The 20,763-nt window shown below is 49.0% G+C and overlaps 1 protein-coding gene across 3 annotated transcripts in view; it reads left to right on the top strand.

The window, feature by feature from the left end:
• The window catches only part of pdzrn3b (PDZ domain containing RING finger 3b), a 102,713-nt gene that overhangs the window by 44,713 nt on the left and 37,237 nt on the right, over positions 1–20,763 (top strand). The window lies entirely within an intron of this gene.

Below are 20,763 nucleotides of genomic sequence, written 5' to 3'. Positions count from 1 at the left end.
TGTGTGGTTAACATACACTCTTAAAGGTCCACATTCATTCGCTCAGGCCCAGAAGTGACCGGCAGCTCCATGGCTCCAAAAAACAGAGAACCCGTTGTGGAATCCGTCTTAAGCCTGCGTCAGCTCCTCTGGGTGAAATCTAAGAAATGCCTCGAAGAGTTGGCCACTTTCTGAATAGAACATTAAGTTGGCTTTAAGTCTGCACTCCAACAGGGTAGAATCAATCATGGCTTCTGCCGTTTGTCACTTCTCACGACCACATTGTTAAAAAAAAAACAAAGGCAGTGCGCTTTCAACAAGTTCAAAACCACAAATACAGACAAGGACACACTATATATAACAAGACAAATGCTGAAATTGTGCTGAAACCCCACAACTGCATAACCTTTTTTTTGTCTTGTTATAGAAAATAGTAGCAAACCTCAGAAGCAAAACTTTCAGCTTTAAAAAATGTTGAACATATTATTTGTGGCACACACCTTTGCAAATTAATGCCCACAATGTAAGCCCGAGGCATCCGTCAGCAACCATCAAGTCAGCCATTTAGTTGTGGCTTGCAAACTGATTGCCAGCCAAATGAGTCAGTGTGAGACATTTTTCGTTTCACGTTTTTAACCTACTTCCCGAAGTTTCATTAAAATTGACATTAAACCTCTGACAGCATGTGGTTCCTGTCCATCCGTTTCCAGGCACATCTTAATGTAGGTCAGCTTAAGTGTGGACACAGATCATTGTTTGGGGAAGTGGCCAGTGCCTCAGGCGAGGAAAAAGGGGCAGGAAAAAAACCCACGGCGGTGCCCCGGTAGCAGAGATTGATGGATAACGAGCAGGGGGAAAAAAAATAAACTGAGCGTTTGAGCCGTATTCACCCCGTATCCAAACCATTATTTTCATCGATGTCGCCTCCAGTCGCATTTGGATCGCATTTGGAAGAAGCCTGAAAATAGCGGCCTCACCAGATTTTCCGCCGTTGTCACCGGTTCTGTAAGGGTAGTGTTACTGCACTCCCTCTCTCCCTCCCTCCATCGTTCCATCGCTACCCAGCTCCAGGTCCCTGGAGGTTTGATTTGTATTATATGTCACAAATCCTGCAGCTCGCTAAAACGGCATAACTCTTCGTGATGGTTGGATTTGGACTAAATCTGCCGTCAGAAAAGGATCTTTTGCTAATGTTCTGAGAAGGCCTGCCTTCTGCCACACAAGGGAGGGAGAGGGAGGGAGAGGGAGAGAGAGGGAGAGAGAGAGAGAGAGAGAGAGAGAGAGAGAGAGAGAGAGAGAGAGAGAGAGAGAGAGAGAGAGAGGGAGAGAGAGAATTAAGGATGAGAATCTCCTCAGTGAGTTAAAACCCCCAGGACCTTGAAAGGATTAACGCATTGGCGGCTGTCGCTCCCTCCCTCCCTCTAGTTCTCTTCTCGCTCTCATCTATATCTCAGTGCCTCTCCCTAAAGAGAGGACCTGGTTGACGGTGTTGCACAGCTGCAGCCGCAGCTGCGTGTCGACTCACAGCAGACCCCGCACTTTATCAGCCAGATTGGTCACATCTGGCATCATTACTTCCACCTAAGAGCAGTGCCGCCTTTGTTTGGAAGGGGGGTCTGGGGGTTTGGTTTGGTTGGGGTCACAAACTTTTTTCAACCAAGGACCCCTTACATGAGAGAAAATAAACCCAGGACCCCCTCAAGTATGTCCCAAAAAGAGTTGATATCAGGCCTACTTCTCACACTTCTACATACTGTAGGTTATGTGGAAAAACACGAGGTCGAGGGAAATGCAATATTTGTTTTGCCCCATTTCAAAATGCAGAATATAAAAACAATGTATTCCAATCAGTGAAATGAACAAGTAACATTGTAGCTACGGAAAATGCCAAACACAAATCAAGAGAAATGTACAACAGAGACGTAAGGAGATAATATATACGCATGAATATATTACATTAAAATAATATATTTCAAAAAATTAAAAGATACACCCCTTCAAATGACGCAACAAATAATAAAAACATTTTCGAAAGTTAATGAAAAAAAACAAAAAACCTTTCAAGAACTTTTCACAGACCCTGGCTGAGGCCCCTGGGGAACCGCAGACCCCATTTTGAAATCACCACGCTGAGTGGGTTTGCATTGGGGCAAAAAAAAACCAACATTGCTGTGTTTTCTATATATTAATGTCCCAATCCTGTCGTTGTCTCCTGGCCGATGTATCGATGTAATATCGACATTGTGCTATGAGACTAGGTATCGTCTGGGATTGATGATGATTTAGCCGAACGTCATATTTTCCTGGTGCTAAAGGCTGCGTTTCTGTTCTTTCTGTTCATAGACTGTTCTAGTTGTTCAAATCAATGCCTCTTATAAGGATGTCACTAATGTCTGTCTCTCAAGGATTTCCTGTGTGTAAATATCTTATGAAAGCACCAGTGATCATCCCCAAAATATCGCCAAATTAGCCATGTTGAGGTATGAAAATATTTTTGATTGATCTGATCTGATTTTGTCAATATTGCCGAGCCCCCACCATGTCCCCCCCAACCATCCTCTTTTAGAAAGACTGCGTATTTGAAAGCGCTTTACCTTTCTGTATTTGTCTCGATCTCAGCCATACTACCCCCAGCCCCCCCCCGCCGTGCCGTCAGAACACTCAGAGGAGCTCGCCTGACAGGAGGTGAACCGTCGGTAAAGAAGAAACAAACAAAGGCAATCAAGAAACGATGCGTGCTACGAGGAGGGCCTCTCAACAAATGTATCTTGTTGTGGGCTTGATTTTTTTTTTTTGGGGGTTTCTAACGCGCCTGCACAGTGCGTAGCCAGCGCTAATTCCCTGCACATGTGGTGTGAGACGTGAGTAATGTCCCTCCAGCAGTGGAGTGAGCAGATACAGTGGGGGGTGGAGGGGGCAGGGGGGTGGATGGAGTTGATCTGATCTGAACTGGGATGACCTTTCTGTGGTCCCGGGGATCCGCAGGGCCACCAAAATCGTCGCAAGACCCTACTCCAAACTGTGATTCCCGCACTGTGTGTGTGTCTGTCTGTCTGTCTGTCTGTCTGAGTGAGTGAGTGAGTGAGTGAGTGAGTGAGTGAGTGAGTGAGTGAGTGAGTGAGTGAGTGAGTGAGTGTGAGGATCGCGTCGGTGGTGGTAGTGGGGTGTGTTCAAAGGAGAGAATGGTGGGATGTCCTTTCTCTTTTTCTCTCTCTCTCTTTGTGTGTGTGTGTGTGTGTGTGTGTGTTGTTTATATCTCCGCCCCTTCCCCCAAAAGAAGGCCGTTTCCTGCCGTGGCCCTGAGCTGAAATAAGATCCCAGCGTAGTTTGGCTCTGTTTTTCTTTGTCGGGGGGGCGTGGGTGCACACAAACACTCACAGAGAACACTCCATTCCACTATTACAGCCCCCTACACCCTACACTCCAAAATACACTCCAGTGTCCTCTTTCTCTGCGCTTGCTGCCCCCCCACTCGTCATACATTTACAAGGGAGGAGGCCCTTCGTCACTCTGGCAGTTTTCACGCTCTGCACAAAGTGAGTGTTGACTTGTCGCTGGGAACAGTTTGCCACAGATTTTGAGGAGGGGTGGAGCGGGGCCGGCCGGGGCTGCAGCAAGCCTTCTCCAGCCATTTTGAGGCCGTAATCTGAGCCTCACATTTATTTATTTTTTTTATTACCTTTAATCATCTCCAGATGTCATTTTAGGGTAAAAACAACAACAACAAAAAGATCCTCAAACAGAACGCCTCAACCCCCCCTGCCCTTTCTCTTTTTCCTTGGAGATAATTCACATCCTGTTTTAGAGATACACGCTCTGTGTTTCTCCTCGCGCTGCAATAACAAAGATACTCGGTGGTTCTTCTTACCCTTGTTTTTCTGTCTTTTTATTTTTCGCCTCCTCCTTCTTCGAACCTGACGGCATTCATCTGAGTTGACATCCAGAGGCATTTTTTCTTTTTTCTCCCGCCGGGTGAGCGCGCTCGGCTCGGCTCGACTGGACTCCAGGCTAGAGCACAAAGCACAGCGTATCCTTCTCCGGGCCCCGACTCCGGGGGGCCGTAAAAGAAGAGCGGCGCTGACTGACAGACGTGTGCTCTCCGGTCAGGCAGCTCATTGTCGTCTGGAGTTTAAACGCCTCCAGCCCGCCGCAGACCCCCCCCCCCCCCCCCCCCCCACCCGCACCCACATCACCGCCACAGGACCGCTTCCCTGTGGCTGGTGAAAAGACGCTCTGTCTCCAGGAGGTCTTCACTGCAGGGAGGAAAGTTTCCTAGGTGTGTGTGTGTGTGTGTGTGTGTGTGTGTGTGTGTGTGTGTGTGTGTGTGTGTGTGTGTGTGTGTGTGTGTGTGTGTGTGTGTGTGTGTGTCCTTTCATGGCCATAAGTAGACAAGCCCCCAGTCGCCCCCAACATCACGCTAGCCTCATCAGTGATTGTAAACAGTTCCACATTACAGGAAGAGCGCTGGAACAGGGGCTGGCTGCTTCTCTGCCTGAACTTATAGGCAAGTGTCTGTGGAGCTCCCACACACCGCGAGGACTTTTAAAAACTCCAGCGCCCACGTCATCACTGGACGTTTGGTTATCTAAGGCTATTACCCCCCACTTCCACACTCTTTTTTTCCCCCTTACCTACAGCAGAGCACAAATGAAACCCATATGACCGCCGCTCAGGCATCATGAGTTACTCAATCGAAAAAAAAATGGCATTTCCATCGAGTGCTTGTACAAAGTTTTCCACCGAGTTGCCCCGTCCATCCGTCCGCGAGAGAGAAAGTGGGGGAGGAGGGGAGAGTATAAAGCACAGGAAGACGGGAGGAGCGGAGGCTGTCTGGCTCTCCACGTGACGCCACCGGCCGACTGGCCCGATTGAGTTATCACATAATTGCGTCTGTTTAAATAAACAGACAGGCTGTGTCAAGTATGGCGCTGGCTGACATCCCGCCTCACCCCCCGCTTCTCACTCGTGGTAGAGCCGTCACATGGCTGCAGTATAACCCACTGTTTTATTTATCTACCTTTTTGTAGTTGTTTTCACAAAATTCCACTTCTCCCGCACCTGTACCCCCGATTGGATTAGTCAGAGTCTGATCCAGATCTTTGCACGTCACAACTGCTCCTTTGTTTTGTCCGAAGCGAGGACACGGTGACTCTCACCGTTCTTGTTGTTGCTGTTCCTTTTTTTGGGGGGGGGGGGAGTGCTGTCGTGGCCTGTTATTAGAGGCTTGTGATACCATGTGAGGACAGTGAGGGGCGGAGGTGGAGGGGGGTGGGATTCGGGAGGGCAGAAGAGGTGTCGGATTATAGCACCCCCCCCCCCCCCCCCCAACACCACCACCTCTCCCAGTGTGCGTCTCTTCAGCCAAGGCAAATTAAAAGCCTCGGCATCTGTATTCGCATTCAATTAAAAAGCCCCCCTCCTCCCTGTGCGCGGGGGGGGGGGGGGGGGGTTGCGGAGGCGGCTGGAGAACAGCTGCAGAGAGACTCCAGGCTGTCTGATTCTTCTTCCTCTGTTGTTGTTGCTGGCTGCCTTGTCTCGCAGCAGAAGGCAGGAGGCCAGAGCCCAAGGTTCCCGGAGAAGAAGCAGGAAGCTCCAACACCCCCGGCATGGCATACATGCACGCGCACGTGCGAACACAAGAAGGGAACAGAAGAGAGCCGAGGAGCAGCGACGCTAAAGATAAAGGATCCCGTCCAAAAAATGTTTACACGAGGGGCGGTGTCACTTTCTTTGCCGTCTGTTATCGTGGCGGCGTAATGAGGCACAATTACAGAAGCAGATAGGGCCACAGCTTGGCAGGTGGGGGGGTTAAACTGACACTCTGGCTGGCCATCTTTGACAAGGATAAAAGATTTGACCGCCCAGCCGGCCGACCGGCGATGGGGAAAACCGGCAGTAATTTCAAGGTCAAATGTCTCTGTGCTGAATTTAAGTTGGTCCGACCGCCTCGATGAGGAGAATCTTACCATTAAATGTGACATTTGCTCATGCTGCTGTTTGTGCGTGTGTTGAAACAGGTGGGGAAAGATGTGAGGGATGGAGTTTTCTTCTATTTTTGCCGATCAGCTCAGGCTTTATCAAATTCCCTAAAGTAAAAATTGGCCGAAAACATCTGTCCCCATCTGTCCCCAGCATCTGTCCCCAGTAATGGTAATCCTGACAAATAAGTGAACCGACATGAAAATAGTGCTATACGATAGAGCTAACATTGTGAATATTCAGTCACATCTCAGGCATTTCCATTACAGGACCTTGGCTTGGTGTCTTGCTGTCAAAAGCTGCTCTATGACGGGCTCAGACCCTACCTGGCTTGACAAGCTGGCTGGCGGGATGTGGGGTGGGGCAGGGTGGGGGAGTCGGAGGGTGTTGGCCAGGCCGTCCCGTGTGATCTGGCCTAAATTTGAACCTGCGGACAGACACGTCTAGCTAGTGGCCCATCTCATTGCAGCCACATGGACCATCCAGCCGCCCACCCCTCCAGGCCCTTTCTACATCGTCCTGCTCTTGCAAACACCACAGAAACACACGCAGTCAATCTGATCAGGACCCAGACTCAGACATCTATTCCATCAGCCTAGTCATTGTCCTTGAGAAAGCACAATCTGTGAGTTCATTCATGTTATTTGTGTATGCATACAGTGTAGGAGCTATGACAACGTTTTAACAGGTTATTTTCATCTGCATAGAGATTGATCTTTAATCTGCACATTTCTGTACTGCTCTACAGTTTTACACCGCTTCCATTAAAGATACCAACAGTGAGCCCCTGTCTCCGGGTACTTATTGGGGGAGTGTTTAGCTCGCTGCATAGCCACGTACAGCTGCACATGGTGAGGGCAGAAGAGTAAAAAGATAAACTTCACCTCAAGGCATCTCCTGGCCTGGAAACCACCGAGTCACTGCTGAGCGCAAGGATGTTAGAACACCCAGGCTCCATGGAACCCTCAGACCCCTCGGAAACCCCTGGCTCCTTGGGACTCCTCTGCCCAAGCGGAGAGCCTGGCTCAGAGGAACGAGCAGATGGCCTGGACCGCTGTGGCAGTACAATGTTGACTGCATAAAGCGCACTAGGCAAGTCATCCAGCAAGTCTTTCAAGTCGGCCAACAAGTCCATTAAGTCGCCCAGTAAGTCCTTTAAATCGGCCAGCAGGTCCATCGAGTCCAGCGGGTCCAATGTAAGTGCGATCGCAGCGGCCCGCGCAAGAGCCGCAGTTGCACATATGGAGGCCGTGTACACAAAGCATACATGGATTTGGAAAAGGCACACGCTGAAATGGAGAGGTCCATGGAGAGAGCATGCATCAATGCAGAGAGGTCCGAGGAGAGAGTACACGTTGAGGGTACAGAGCAGGCTGAGAGGGCATGTCTTGCGGCTGAAGAAAAGGCGGATGTGGCACACATTGAGGCCACCCTAAGGGCCCTTAAGAAGGAAGCAGAACCAGAGCCTGGGATAGCAGAAGCTCTCAGAGCCATTAAAGAGGAAAGAGAGGATTAGGCCTCATCTTCTTCATTGTCCGGACACTCGGACGCCTCCTCACACAGGCAAGGGGGGAGTGATGCAGCATACTAGGGAGTATGTCAACACTAATTTCGGGCAGCCAAGTGGCAATGCTCACACCGCCGATTTGCCCACCGCTCCGAGGCAGACCACCTACCGCCCCGGACCAGCTCCCAGAACCCGGCAATACAGAGGCCCTTAGGACGGGGTCCCAGCCGTATCACCTAAACGCCAGGGGCTCGGCAGTACAGAGGCCCCCAGGACGTGGGCCTGGCCGTACCAGCTCTCAGAGCCCGGCAGTAAGGAGGCCCCCATGACATGGGCTTGGCTGTACCACAGCCCGTACCACTACTCAGAGCTCAGCAGTACAGAGGCCCCCAGAACACGGGCTTGGCCATATCACCACCAAGAGCTCGGCAGTACAGAGGCCACCAGGACGTTGGCTTGGCAGTACCACCTCCCGGAGCTCGGAAGTACCCAGGCCCCCAGGATGTTGGCTTGGCCGTACCACCTCCTGGAGCTTGGCAGTACGGAGGCCCTCAGAATGTGGGCTTGGCCACCCCCCACAGCCCTTCATCACTCGACGAAGACAAGCTTGCAGCGGAGGACGACATCATGAACGACAGGTTCTTCAAGGACTAAGCTAACAGTTGGGTCCCATTCCGCAAGCGTCAGCATCAGCCTCCTCCCAACAACAGGGACCAGGCCCTCAACCGCCTTATGCCTCTCCGCCGGACTTAAACAAGGAAGCCAGAAATGAAGGACCACTTTGTGGACTTTGTGAAGATGATCTTTCACAGTGGTCATGCGGAAATGGTGCCCATGCTGAAAGATGGCGAGGAGCACTGGTATCTACCAAGCTTTGGAGTCTATCAGGTCTACCTTGGGGTCCTGGTTTGCTTCAGGACTGAGCCAGTTGCGATCATGGCTGACATTCAGTAGATGTTCCATAGCTTCCTGGTCAGGGAGGATCACTGTGACAACCTTTGCTTCCTGTGGTTTCCCGACCATCCCTTCTCAGCTGTGGCCATCTATGGCCTACAGAGGACTTCCATTGAAGGAGAGGAGTACGTGACCAAAGCAAGCCAGTACATGCTACGGCACTTCTACAACAACGGGTTGAAATCATTGGCCAAGGGCTTACAAGACCGCGACTTCGATCAGGACCCCCCCAATGCAGCTGTCCACCAACACCTTCCGCCCAATGCAGCTGTCCAACAACACTTTCACCTTCCTTATAGCAGCCAATGAAAGACCTTTCACACAACGAGGTGGGCCTTTGACTGTCAACAACCTGTTCAACCCTCTAGGGTTTGTCGTACCTGTTAGCATCCAAGGTGGCGCCAGCCTGAGAAAACTTACTACCGCTGGCAACGAATGGGACGCCATTCGTCCCATCTCTAGAGCTCAGAAGAAAGAGGAAAGCATATCTTCTGCGGCGACTCCACCAAGGCAATTGGTGCAGTCGCATACCTCAAGGTAGCTAATGCGGAAGGTCAGAGCAAATCTGACCTTACCGTCCTCAGACTTGAGCTTGGTACAGCCGTACGTGACCTCACCATCCCCAGACTCAAGCACCCACCTCGACCACCTGACAAAGGCTTTGACCTCATTAACCTCGATACCGATGGGGAGCTCCAACCAGAGATTACTAGCTGTGTCACAAACCTTTCAGGCCGAGAGTTTCTGGAAATCTCTCAAGGCCAGCTCTCACTCACTCTTTCAACCAAGCATCTGAAAACAGCCCTTGCTGGGCCTGGGATGTCTGCAGCAAGCCTCTATCCACAGAGCGTCTCTACCCTCAACCCAGGTATTTGACCCTGGAGGGTCTGAAACCCAAGGAGGACAAACAAACAGCAAGTGGTAGGCATCTTCACATGCATGAGAACATCAACAACGCATCATCAACGTCAATGGACTCCTCCAGTTTCATTAACGCCCTCAGACGCTTCTTCTCCATCAGAGGCCCCGTTAACCAGTTCAGGTCAGACTGCAGGACTAGCTTTGTTTGCGCCTGCAAGGAGCTCCAGATAGACTCCATCGGCCCTGGAGACAAGCAAGTTGAGAGCTACCTGACAGGGTGTGGACGCACATGGCAGTTCAATCCCACACTCTTCACACATGGGTGTGTGTATTCTGACGTCATAGCATTGTGATGGTAGTATGACACCGGGGCTTAGCTATATACAGTGGGGGAAATAATTATTTGATCCCTCATTGATTTTTTTAAGTTTGCCCACTGACAAAGAAATGAACGGTCTATAATTTTAGTGGTAATTTTTGGTAGGTTTATTATAACAGTGAGATACAGAATATCAAAAAGAATATCCAGAAAAAATCACGTTAAATAAAAGATATAAATTGTTTTGCATTTCATTGAGTGAAATAAGTATTTGATCCCCTATCAAAACATGACTTAGTACTTAGGAGAAACCCTTGTTGGCAAGTACAGAGGTCAGACGTTTCTTGTAGTTGATTACCAGGTTTGCACACATCTCAGGAGGAAAGTTGTACCACTCCTCTTTGTAGATCCTCTCCAAATCTTTAAGGTTTCGAGACTGTCGCTTGGCAACTCCAAGCTTCAGCTCCCGCCACAGATTTTCTATAGGATTAAGGTCCAGAGACTGGCTAGGCCACTCCATGACCTTAATTGGCTTCTTCTTGAGCCACTCCTTTGTTGCCTTGGCTGTATGTTTTTGGTCATTGTCGTGCTGGAAGACCCATCCACAACCCATTTTTAGTGTCCTGGCTGAGAGAAGGAGGTTGTCACCCAGGATTTCACGGTACAAGGCCCCATCCATCTTTCCCTCGATGCGGTGAAGTCGACCTGTCCCCTTAGCAGAGAAACACCCCCAAAGCATAATGCTTCCACCTCCATGCTTGACGGTGGGGATGGTGTTCTTGGGGTTGTAGTCGGAATTCCTCTTCCTCCAAACACGGTGAGTCGCATTGATACCAAAGAGCTCGATTTTGGTCTCATCTGACCACATCACCTTCTCCCAAGCATTCTCTGAATCATTCAGGTGTTCATTGGCAAACTTCAGACAGGCTTGTACATGTCCCTTCTTAAACAGAGAGACCTTATGGGCGCTGCAGGATTTTAATTCATTACGGCGTAGTGTGTTACCAATGGTGTTCTTGGTGACTGTGGTCCCAGCTGCTTTGAGATCATTAACAAGCTCCCCCTGTGTAATTCTGGGCTGATCCCTCACCTTTCTCATGATCATTGATACCCGTCGAGGTGAGATCTTGCGTTGAGCCCCAGACCGAGGGAGATTGACGGTCATTTTGTGTTTCTTCCATTTTCGAATAATCACGCCAACGGTTGTATCCTTCTCACCCAGCTTCTTGCCAATGGTCTTGTAGCCCATTCCAGCCTTGTGCAGGTCTACAATCTTGTCCCTGATGTCCTTAGACAACTCTTTGGTCTTGCCTATGATGGAGAGGTTGGAGTTTGATTGATTGATTATGCGGACAGGTGTCTTTTATACAGGTAACAAGCTGAGACAGATGTCTTTTATACTGGTAACGAGTTGAGATTAGGAGTACTTTCTTAAAGCAAGAGGACTAATCTGTGGAAGCTAGAATTCTTTATGGTTGGTAGGGGATCAAATACTTATTTCACTCAATGAAATGCAAAATAATTTATATCTTTTTTTTAATGTGATTTTCTGGATTTTCTTCTCGGTATACTGTCTCTCACTGTTATAATAAACCTACCAAAAATTACCACTAAAATTATAGACCGTTCATTTCTTTGTCAGTGGGCAAACTTACAAAATCACTGAGGGATCAAATAATTATTTCCCCCACTGTAAGATAGCCAGACAGAAACACATGCAGTCAATCTGGTCACGTCTCAGACTCGGACTATTATCTATTCCATCAGTCTAGTCATTACCCTTGAGAAAGCCCAATCTGTGAGTTCATTCATGTTTTTTGTGTATGCATACAGTGTAGGAGCTATGACAACGTATTAACAGGTTATTTATTTATTTATTTATTTATAGATTGATCGTTAATCTGCATATTTCTGTACTGTTTCACAGTTTTACACCGCTTCCATTAAAGATACCAAAAGTGAGCTCCTGTCTCCGAGTACTTATTGGGAGTGTTTCACTCGCTGCATAGCCACGTACACCTGCACGTGGTGAGGGCAGAAGAAGTAGCACTTTTAAGAACGTAAAAACATGAAGAACTGACTATTGGAACTATGTTATGTGAGTGTCAGCCTGTGTGTGTTTCCTGAACATCGTGGATCAGATTCATTCGGATGACCCCCCCCACACACACACACATGCACACAAACACACACAGACATTACTTCCTCTCTTCCCTTGCCATTCCTTCTGCACCCCTCTCTCCCTCCCTCTCTCTCTCCTCTGTAATCAGGGCTCTTTGAAGTGAGCCGCAGGATAGGGGGATTAGAGCAGGACCTACGGGGTCCGTGACCCTTGGGGGGGTTACCCCCCCGGCTTCGCTTCCTGTTTTATTTGATCTCTGTTATTGTGAACCCCATTTTTATTTCAATATGTGAGAATGTTTCTACTTTTATTTTGCCAAACTGTAGCTTATTGCAGTTGCTGTTCAGGAACGGTGGCAGAGAGAGGGAGAGAGGGAGCGGTGGATCTGCATTGGGATGTTCTTGAGTCTGGTACCCCTTTTCCACCAAGCAAACCTAGTTCTGGGCTGGTGCCAGTGCTGGTTAGACAGTTGAACCAACTAAGAACAGGAAAAACAGGGCCGGAGCCACGTCATTACATCACGGCACATACATTGTTACGCACGCGCACATGTATGCACTTCTGCACGCAACATACTGTATGCGTTTTACTATTGTTCGTATTACTATTATTATTATGAAATTATTATTAATACGATATTTAGCATCTGATTATGATCTTTTATGTCGCGACTGACCATTTTTTCCATTGGGTTAGGTAATGAGACAGAAGAAAATTATAAACGTTTATGTAAGCGCTGGAAAAAAAAAAGGGCAGAAACATTATAATTATTATTATTATTATTATTATTATTTTAATTGTGGTAAAAACTGAGACATTTTAGTAGGGAATGTTGACAACAGGGCGGGGGGAGATGGAGGCGGCGACCCCAGGAGCTTGCAGCTTGTGCGTTCTAATGATGTAATGAAAATGTGCACTCCGACTCAATAAAATATGATATATTTTACAATATGTCCAGAGCTCCACGGACCAGATTTTACATTCATGAATTCCTAATGCTGAAGTGGTAATAAAGAAATGGCTGTCACAATGTTTTGGTCAGGCTTGTTTGTGCCCGCCCCCAGCCCCTGACGTACAGTATGTGGTTTTAAGGTCTAGTCCAGCAGCGAAGAACTGGTTTGAGCTGAGGCGCCGGCTCTGAACCGGCCCTCGAAAAGCCTTGGTGGAAAAGGGGTAAAAGACAAGCCCAACCGCTGGCCAGGGAGGAATTCTGCCCGGCGGAGGCCCTGCCGCTGCATTATTAAACAGACGGCGTCTACAGAGAGCGCCCGCAACGCCAAATATGGACACGCACTCGCCCTCTCTGTCTCTCAGGAAAGAATGAGCCCCAAACCCAGCTGCCTGACGATTGACACACACACACACACTCTGTTAAGATATGTGCACTGTTTTAACGCCCTCTCTCTCTCTCTCTCTCTCTCTCTCTCTCTCTCTCTCTCTCTCTCTCTCTCTCTCTGTCTCTTTCTTTCTTTCTTTCTTTCTTTCTTTCTGCAGGTAAGACAAACTACTGCTGCTAAATAAAGCCTTTCTGATCTGGCATGTAAGTAACTGTTTGGATTTCTATATTCTCCTTGTCCTCCCTCCCCTCTTTTTCTCTGTGTGTGTGTGTGTGTGTGTGTGTGTGTGTGTGTGTGTGTGTGTGTGTGTGTGTGTGTGTGTGTGTGTGTGTGTGTGTGTGTGTGTGTGTGTGTGTGTGTGTGTGTGTGTGTCTGTGCGTGCATGGGCGTAATACCTTGAGGGTGCCTGGTGTTGTGACAAGCTCTTGACTTGAGCTGTGTTCGACAGTGGCGCGCGAATGGTTCCCGTTCCCCATCCTTCTGTCACGCTAATAATGCCGCATGTCAGTCAAAAACAAAACCAACAAAAAAAAAGAAAGGAGCTGCTGATTACCAGCACAAGAAGACGCTGTCTATCCCGGCTTTTCCAATTGTGCAGCCGCGACCCAAATAAACGGGCCATTTAACCGGTGGCAATTTAGCACCAAGGGAGGAGGGTGAGCTGCATTGCGTTGGCTTAGGCGCTATTAGAGACTTAACCTCGACTGACTTACTCCTTTGCATAATCCTCTAGTGAGGGTCTCAAGAGAGTAACTTCCAGATGTGAGCGTGTGATTGTTTCACAGGGGGGCAACAGCGACGAAGTAAGCAGGCCAGTGCCACCATGTGCAGTGCATCCCGAGAGATGAAAAGGTCATGGAAGCAGAGATTTTTAATCCAAAGTTATCAAAAGCAAGTGGGAGAGTGTGGATTGTTCGGCAAGGGTCACGCTCGTTTGTCGTAACAAAACTAAGAAAGGTTGGTCGGTTTGGTTGCAAGGGGGACGTGCGTCAGTGGGGATGGTCTTAAGGCCGTTTGACTGAAATAACATCCAAACACCCATACATGCCTGAAAAAACAAGTCATCCACATCCTTGGGGAGATAGAATGAAGAAGAAATTGGATGACCGTGACAGAGTATTTGAGAGATACAGATGCTCCTCCCTGAGAAACTCCTATGGTGAAGGAGTTGGTGAAGATGCACTGTTTCGGTAAAGACAGACGATGTTAAACACTCTTGCTGAAGCAATTTTCAAAGGGCTGATTGCAGAATAAAAAAAGAAAATATTCTAAAAGGAGTGAGTTTGTGTTTTAATCCCGATTCATGGCAGTTTCCAAATGTATGGGTTGATGAATGTAATGTGTGGTGAGTCATGTGTATAAATTCAAACCACCGGTGCGTTATACAAGATGCAGGTGCCAGGTACACACCATGTTCCTAGTTTCTAGCCTCATCACCACCGTGAACCTGCATTGAACCCACTGCGATGAGAAACCCGTGTTTTTTTCCCCAGCCTTGCCTCAAATTATTTTTTCCCATATTAAACATTACATTGTGCCTCATCATGGTTCCGCTTTGCCCTCTGGTCGTCCCTCCCCCCGGCAGGAAACAGATGCCTCTCCCGGACGCCCAAGTCAAGGTTGCGCTAAGGTTGCGCCACCGCACAGAACCTCCGCACTTCGTTCTTTACGCGGAACGGCCAATCCGTCGGCTCTGGAAAAGAACGGGGAAGGGGGGGGGACTGTTGCTTTGTTGAGTCTTCATTCATTCCTCCCCCCTCCCAAGCCATCCTCTGCATTGCCCAGACCACACATCTTTTAGCGCGGATATTCCTGCTGTTGGCTTGCTTATACGCGTGTCTCTCCTTCGTAACCGCACAATCATGACCTCAGATAGGGATCGCGTTCAACTCCACTTGGCTGCTAACTAACCTCAATTTCATTTAGGTTTTACAGCAGCGCAGAGCTTGAGGTACGCCTCAGTGTTTATAAAAAGCGCTGATCGCATTTGCTTCTCTAAATGTTTTGAAATAAGTACTTTTTTCCGTCTTTGTGGGCAGGATTGAGAACAGAATCGGTCTGCTAAGCTAATGTTGTTTATGCGTTGTTGGCTGGGTGTCCGTGTAGAGGTCTGCCATCTCACCGGGGCATGAGGCTGTGGTGGGCTTGAGCTGCCATGATTAAACAAAACCGGGGGCCTCCAAGTGGTGGGTTGGTGATCCCCATGGCTTGGATTGCAAGACGTTGGTGCCTTTTCCAAATCAGGTGGTAATGAAGGTCAGCCGTGATGACCATGTACCGTCCTGCCACTCATTTTGGTTAATCTCCCCTGAGGCATCAGAAGCAAAAACTAAAGAAAACACCGGGAGCATCTTTCGACATAAATAACCACAGCTGCCGTAGAGGAACCACGGGAGAAACCGACGCATACATTTGTTATTGACATGAAAAACAACAAAGGGGAGTGTTTGTTTCAAAATAGGGGACGTTTTCAGAGGGCCTTTAAAGATACCGAAAGCTCCTACTTTTCTAATTGGGTAGGCAGCATTATCAGTGATATGGAGGGGGGAAGAGGCTCCATGTCAGCCCTGCAGACATGGGGGAGTGCTGCGCGCTTATCAGAAGAGAAAGGAGAAGGTGTTGGAGGTGATTGGCCAGGCGATGCAATTAGAAGATATACAGGGTCTCCCTTCAATAAACAACCCCCTTTGTTTCAGCCTAGAGTAACAATTTGGTAACTCATTTACTCCTCTTTTTCCCCTCTGTCTTGTCTTTGACTTTCTCTTTTTCATGGTGTGTTGTGGAACAAAGCATGTGTTCTTCATCAGCTCACCAGCTTAGGTAAGAGTCTTTATATCTCAGCCCTTTCTTCCTTTCTGTCTTTGTCTTCCTCAGCCCCATTCTCCCGCTGGCTCTTCCTCAGACTTGTGTCTGTCTCTCTCTCCATATCTGTGTCTTGTTTTCTCTCTCTCTCTCTCTCTCTCTCTCTCTCTCTGCTCCTCCTGTTGCTTTTCCAAGTCCCACAATCAGCCGTGAGCAATATCAAGATGGTGAGAGGACGGCTGATGCTGATGATCAACAGATGACTTTGTGTGTGTGTGTGTGTGTGTGTGTGTGTGTGTGTGTGTGTGTGTGTGTGTGTGTGTGTGTGTGTGTGTGTGTGTGTGTGTGTGCGTGCGTGCGTGCGTGCGTGCGTGCGTGCGTGCGTGCGTGCGTGCGTGCGTGCGTGCGTGCGTGGGAACTACAGCTGTGAATGACGATGAGCTGGCGAGCTAGATCAGCTTCCAGCTCATCGTGGCGAACGGCGAGGCACGAACAGGACTCTGCATGGGGACAAAAGGTGAAAAGATGAAGTGAAGATAATCAAAAAAAAACAAAAGATGGAACTGCAGTGCACTGCATACAGGCTCCCAGGGCGACCCGAGTGCCAAGTCTGCACACAAACTGTCATAGTCGGCCTCCGAGCCAGCAGCCTTTGCTCAAAGCTCTTTCAGATAGGAAATGTAGTAGAGTCATCATTTCATTTTGTGGAGAGCACTCTAGTCATATGAGTCACAGTTATTAATAACGACAAAACCTAAGTCTAAAGGGAGCGCCTTGGACAGCAAGAAAATGTGGTCTTTCATTAATAACTACTGCGGGCTGAGCACAGCTGGAGGGAGCTCTGCGCATGGGATACCAATCCACTCTGGAACATTCTCTACGCCCGCTGCCCCCCGCAGAGTGAATCCCACCAGAATGCATTCCTCTTACCGGGGGCAGATATTGGTTGGCTAAGCCTTCACCCTATTTAAAACCCTGGATGTAGCAACTAAACTGTTCTCGGGATCAGGTGGGAGTTGCTCCAAACAAAAAATGTGTGCGAGAGAAACAAAGTGTGTGTCCATAGGCATGCTTGTGGGCTGGCGTACGCACTGCTTCCCGCGGGCGTCTTGTTAACGCAATGCCAAACATGTCTATCAGTGACACAACCCCACCCCCACACACACACACACACACACACACACACACACACACACACACACACACCGGTGCTCCATTGAGACGAGCCACAAAGCTAATGCGAGCTTCACCTCACTGCATTTATTCATCGCCCCCTCCCAACACACACACACACACACTTTCTCCACCTCTCCAAGCATTCCTCTTTTCAATTATCTCCCTACAGCCTCGTGACTGCAAACTTGCTTCGGCTAAGGCTGAAATTCGATTATGGCTTTCATTCAAGATCCCTGTGTAATGTGTCGTGGCTTATGAGGGGAAAGGAGTTTTCCCTCCACCTTCATCTAGTTGCCAGCATCCACGACCTCTCGTCTCTCACCGCTGATCATACGGCGCCCCAGACCAACCTCGTGTCCCACAGAATTTTTCCAGCCACCATTGACTCTGCCGCCTTGCATCAGAGCGTGGCGTCACACCCCGCTGCATTGTCTCACCGTGACACCTCCAACCCTTACTCCCAAGTCTCTGGAGCTCCTGGATGTCCCGGACTTAAACCAGTTGAATTTGACAAAAGAAATCGACGACCATCAACGCGAGACTCCAAAGACTCGAGATGCAGCGATTGAGCACAAAGCTTTGAGTCGGTGAAAGAGGCTGTGCGGTTAAGGCAGAGAGTTTGGGGTCGGATCAGTCTAATCGTCATCCTCCCCGATCAGTGTGGTGAGCCTTGCGTGAGGATCTCGGCCCTCGGGGAGTTTCTCTTGGTGAGGAGTTCCCTCTTGGAACTTCAAAGGCCATTTGGAGGATCGGCAGCTTTCTTCTTCTGTCATTACAGATGACAGCAGATGTTATCCCCCCGCCAAACATACCCAATAGCTTCCAAGCTCATTTGTTAATGGATTCACCGGATGGTCTCCAAGCTCAGAGCCGAGGCAGGAATGGTAGCTGTGCCGAAGACCTGATGTTGAAGGGGACAGTTCCTCCCACCATCTTCTAGAAATGTGCTGACAGACTTCATATGCAGACACCCTCTTCTCCTTATATCTATATATTCTCTACATCATCAAAAGAAACAACGTTGTAGCCTCAATGTGTATACATCTCTGAATTCCGAAGGTACGTGACCACCGTGCATTTTGCTTTTGGTCGTTTTCGTTTTGGTCACACACAATGGAAGTTGTTTGAATACCGTGTTTATTAAAGAAATGGTTAATGGTTAATAACGGCCATGTTATCATTCATGCACAGTGTTTTCACTCCTCACAAGTTAGAGAAGAGCCCTCAGTCGACAGCAGCAGACATTTTTTGAGAAGTATTTTTCAGAAGAATTATTTTCCCCTTCTTGAATTGAATTTGGATCAAGGCTTGTGTGCAGGGCTTGAGGGTTACTTGAGTGCATTCGTTGGATGAAAAGCAGATAGAGCGGAGTGCAAAACCCGGCCTACGTATTGTTGTAACATTACATTTTCCAGTGATTATGGTTTTCTCGCTAACTTATGTCGGCGCAGGACATCATATTTTCTCACTTGGGTGAAGAGGTCACACTTCTTTGAGAGAAAAGCTGACGACTAAGGCTGGAATAAAACAAAATACCTTTCTGAGCGTCTGAGTATGTCACTGGATTGACTCTCCACCGGCTACAGTCCCCTCAACACAAACAACAACAAATAAAAAGTTTTGCTATCAAGCGTGCTGTCTGCATGAGCCTCCGCTCCGCCTCACAATCATCCCTCCCTGGCCTAGCGGAACTCCTCCTTTCCCTGGGAAATTTGTGGCGGATAAGGATCGATGTGCGGCTTGGAGCCATGCCCACTTAACCCCCCCGCCCCGCTCACTCCTTTTCGCTCCTCTGCAACCCTTATTTCTTCTTCTCCCTCTCTGGGCGTCCATTCATCTTCTCGCGACCGCCATCCATTACAGCGGCTCCTCGGCCCTCCTGCCAGATTGAGCTGTTTATATTGGGCCACTTGCCTTTGGCTGCTGTGGCCAGCCTCTTATTCCCCCACTGAGCTCAGCAGGGGAAGCCGCACAGTCACCGGAACGCAATCCGACGCACCCGCCAAGCCCTCTCATCCAAGCCCCCCCCCCCCCAAAATAGCCACTTCAGCTACCCCTGAAAACCCCCGCTGCGCTCCATCACTCATGATTCCCAGCATTTCTTTCTCCTCCTCCTTCCTCTTTCTGGTGACAGCCCGCTACAGTTGAAATTTCCAGCCCGGACCGAGGGAAAAGCCTGAAAGTCTGTTGAAGGTTTTTGTATATCAGGAGGCCGACAGTCGAGCCAGATATTTTACCCCAGGCTGGTTTTCCTCTGCGTTTTCTGTGCCCGAGGGCCCGAGGCTTGAAGGAGAACAAGCTCCCCTGTGCCTCTGCATGCGTTCAGGAGAGAGAGCTGTGTTTGTTTACACACTGGCAGCTGTGCAGCACCGTTTGGGGGCCTACACAGAGCCCTTCCATTCGTGCTGATGATGGTCGTGGCATTGGGTGGAGCCAGGGGACTCACTGCCGTCCATTTTCTTTTTTCTTTTTTCTTTTTTCTTTGGCCCTTGGGCCCAGGTGCTTCCTGTCGGCCTGCCGGAGGAGCACGAGTGCCTCCATGATGGATTTTGTCAGCCATGAGCACCACTCCGCCGGTGCTCCTGCGCAGCCCGGTGGGACGGGCAAAGACTCTTTTCAACATTCAGCCGTTATCCTCACTTGTCTATCCCTCTCTTTCCACCTCCCACACTCGTTCTTCTCTTCACTTTAACTGCGAGTGATGGCAGATAGCGTGTGTTGCCGCTGTGACTAGAGTAAAGCGTTTAGTTCCTTGTAGTGCCTGCATCCGTGTGTGCTTTCAATCATTTCTGCCGCTGGAAAAACGAGCTGATTTCATACACAGACCCTACATTTAGCCAGTCAGCGCATTCTTCCATCTTTTGCCATTTTTCCGTTTTTACTCACTTGTTCGCCAAAGAAGCACCCCCTAGTTATTTTGGTCTGTATGCCGGGTCTCGGTGTAACGTGCGAGTCGCGGCCCAATAACGCATCTTAAGACAAGGCAAAGTGAGACGGGATTTATGTTTTTGTGCAAGCTGTGGCAGTTCCATGAAGTATTTATATGCTCCCTGAAATATGCATTTAATGTGCAACTGTAACCCCTGTCAGTTAAAAAAAAAAAGACTTCTGGATGGAGGCGGCGAGTTCTGCGAGAGTCGTTGTTGACTCCCGTCGCTCGGGTCTTGATCTGATCTGCGGGGGGGGGGGGGGGGACCAAACTCTCTAGGATCGGAGGGATGGAGAGACTCCTGGTGGTCAAAATGTGATGTGCACTCAGATCATTCAGGGAACTTCAGCGTTGCTACCTTTCCACCTTCAGTGAGTCATTATATGTTGTTTGGAGGGGGATTTTTGGGTCCTCGTTGCCCTACAGTTGGTTAGATTCATTTGAATGTTCTATATATTTTACAAGGTGACTCACTGCACCCGCTCCCTCCATTCTTGCGCATATATTTTGGCTTTTGACATGAAAGCATTTAAGGCAACAACATTTGATTTACAATTCCCCGACAGGTGTAATTTGAGGTCTGCAAAAACAAATGTTTACCCCCACCTGCCCCCCACCGACCAGCCAGGCAGCCAGGCGATCGGGGAAGGGAGAACTTGCGAAGGCTTCATCGGATCGGCGAGACGGGGTTCCTGCTGTAGCCTCTCCCTCTCTGCTGGGAGGCCTCCTAAGTAAAGAGCAGACAGAGCGTCTTGACAACACCTCCCTTCCTCTCCCTTCACCACCGTGTCTGCGGGA

The sequence above is a fragment of the Zeus faber genome (genome assembly GCF_960531495.2).
Source record: "Zeus faber genome assembly, chromosome: 5".
Classification (NCBI taxonomy): Eukaryota; Metazoa; Chordata; class Actinopteri; order Zeiformes; family Zeidae; genus Zeus; species Zeus faber.
Note: the sequence above shows the minus strand (reverse complement) of the source record. Positions and strands in the feature narration are given on the sequence as shown.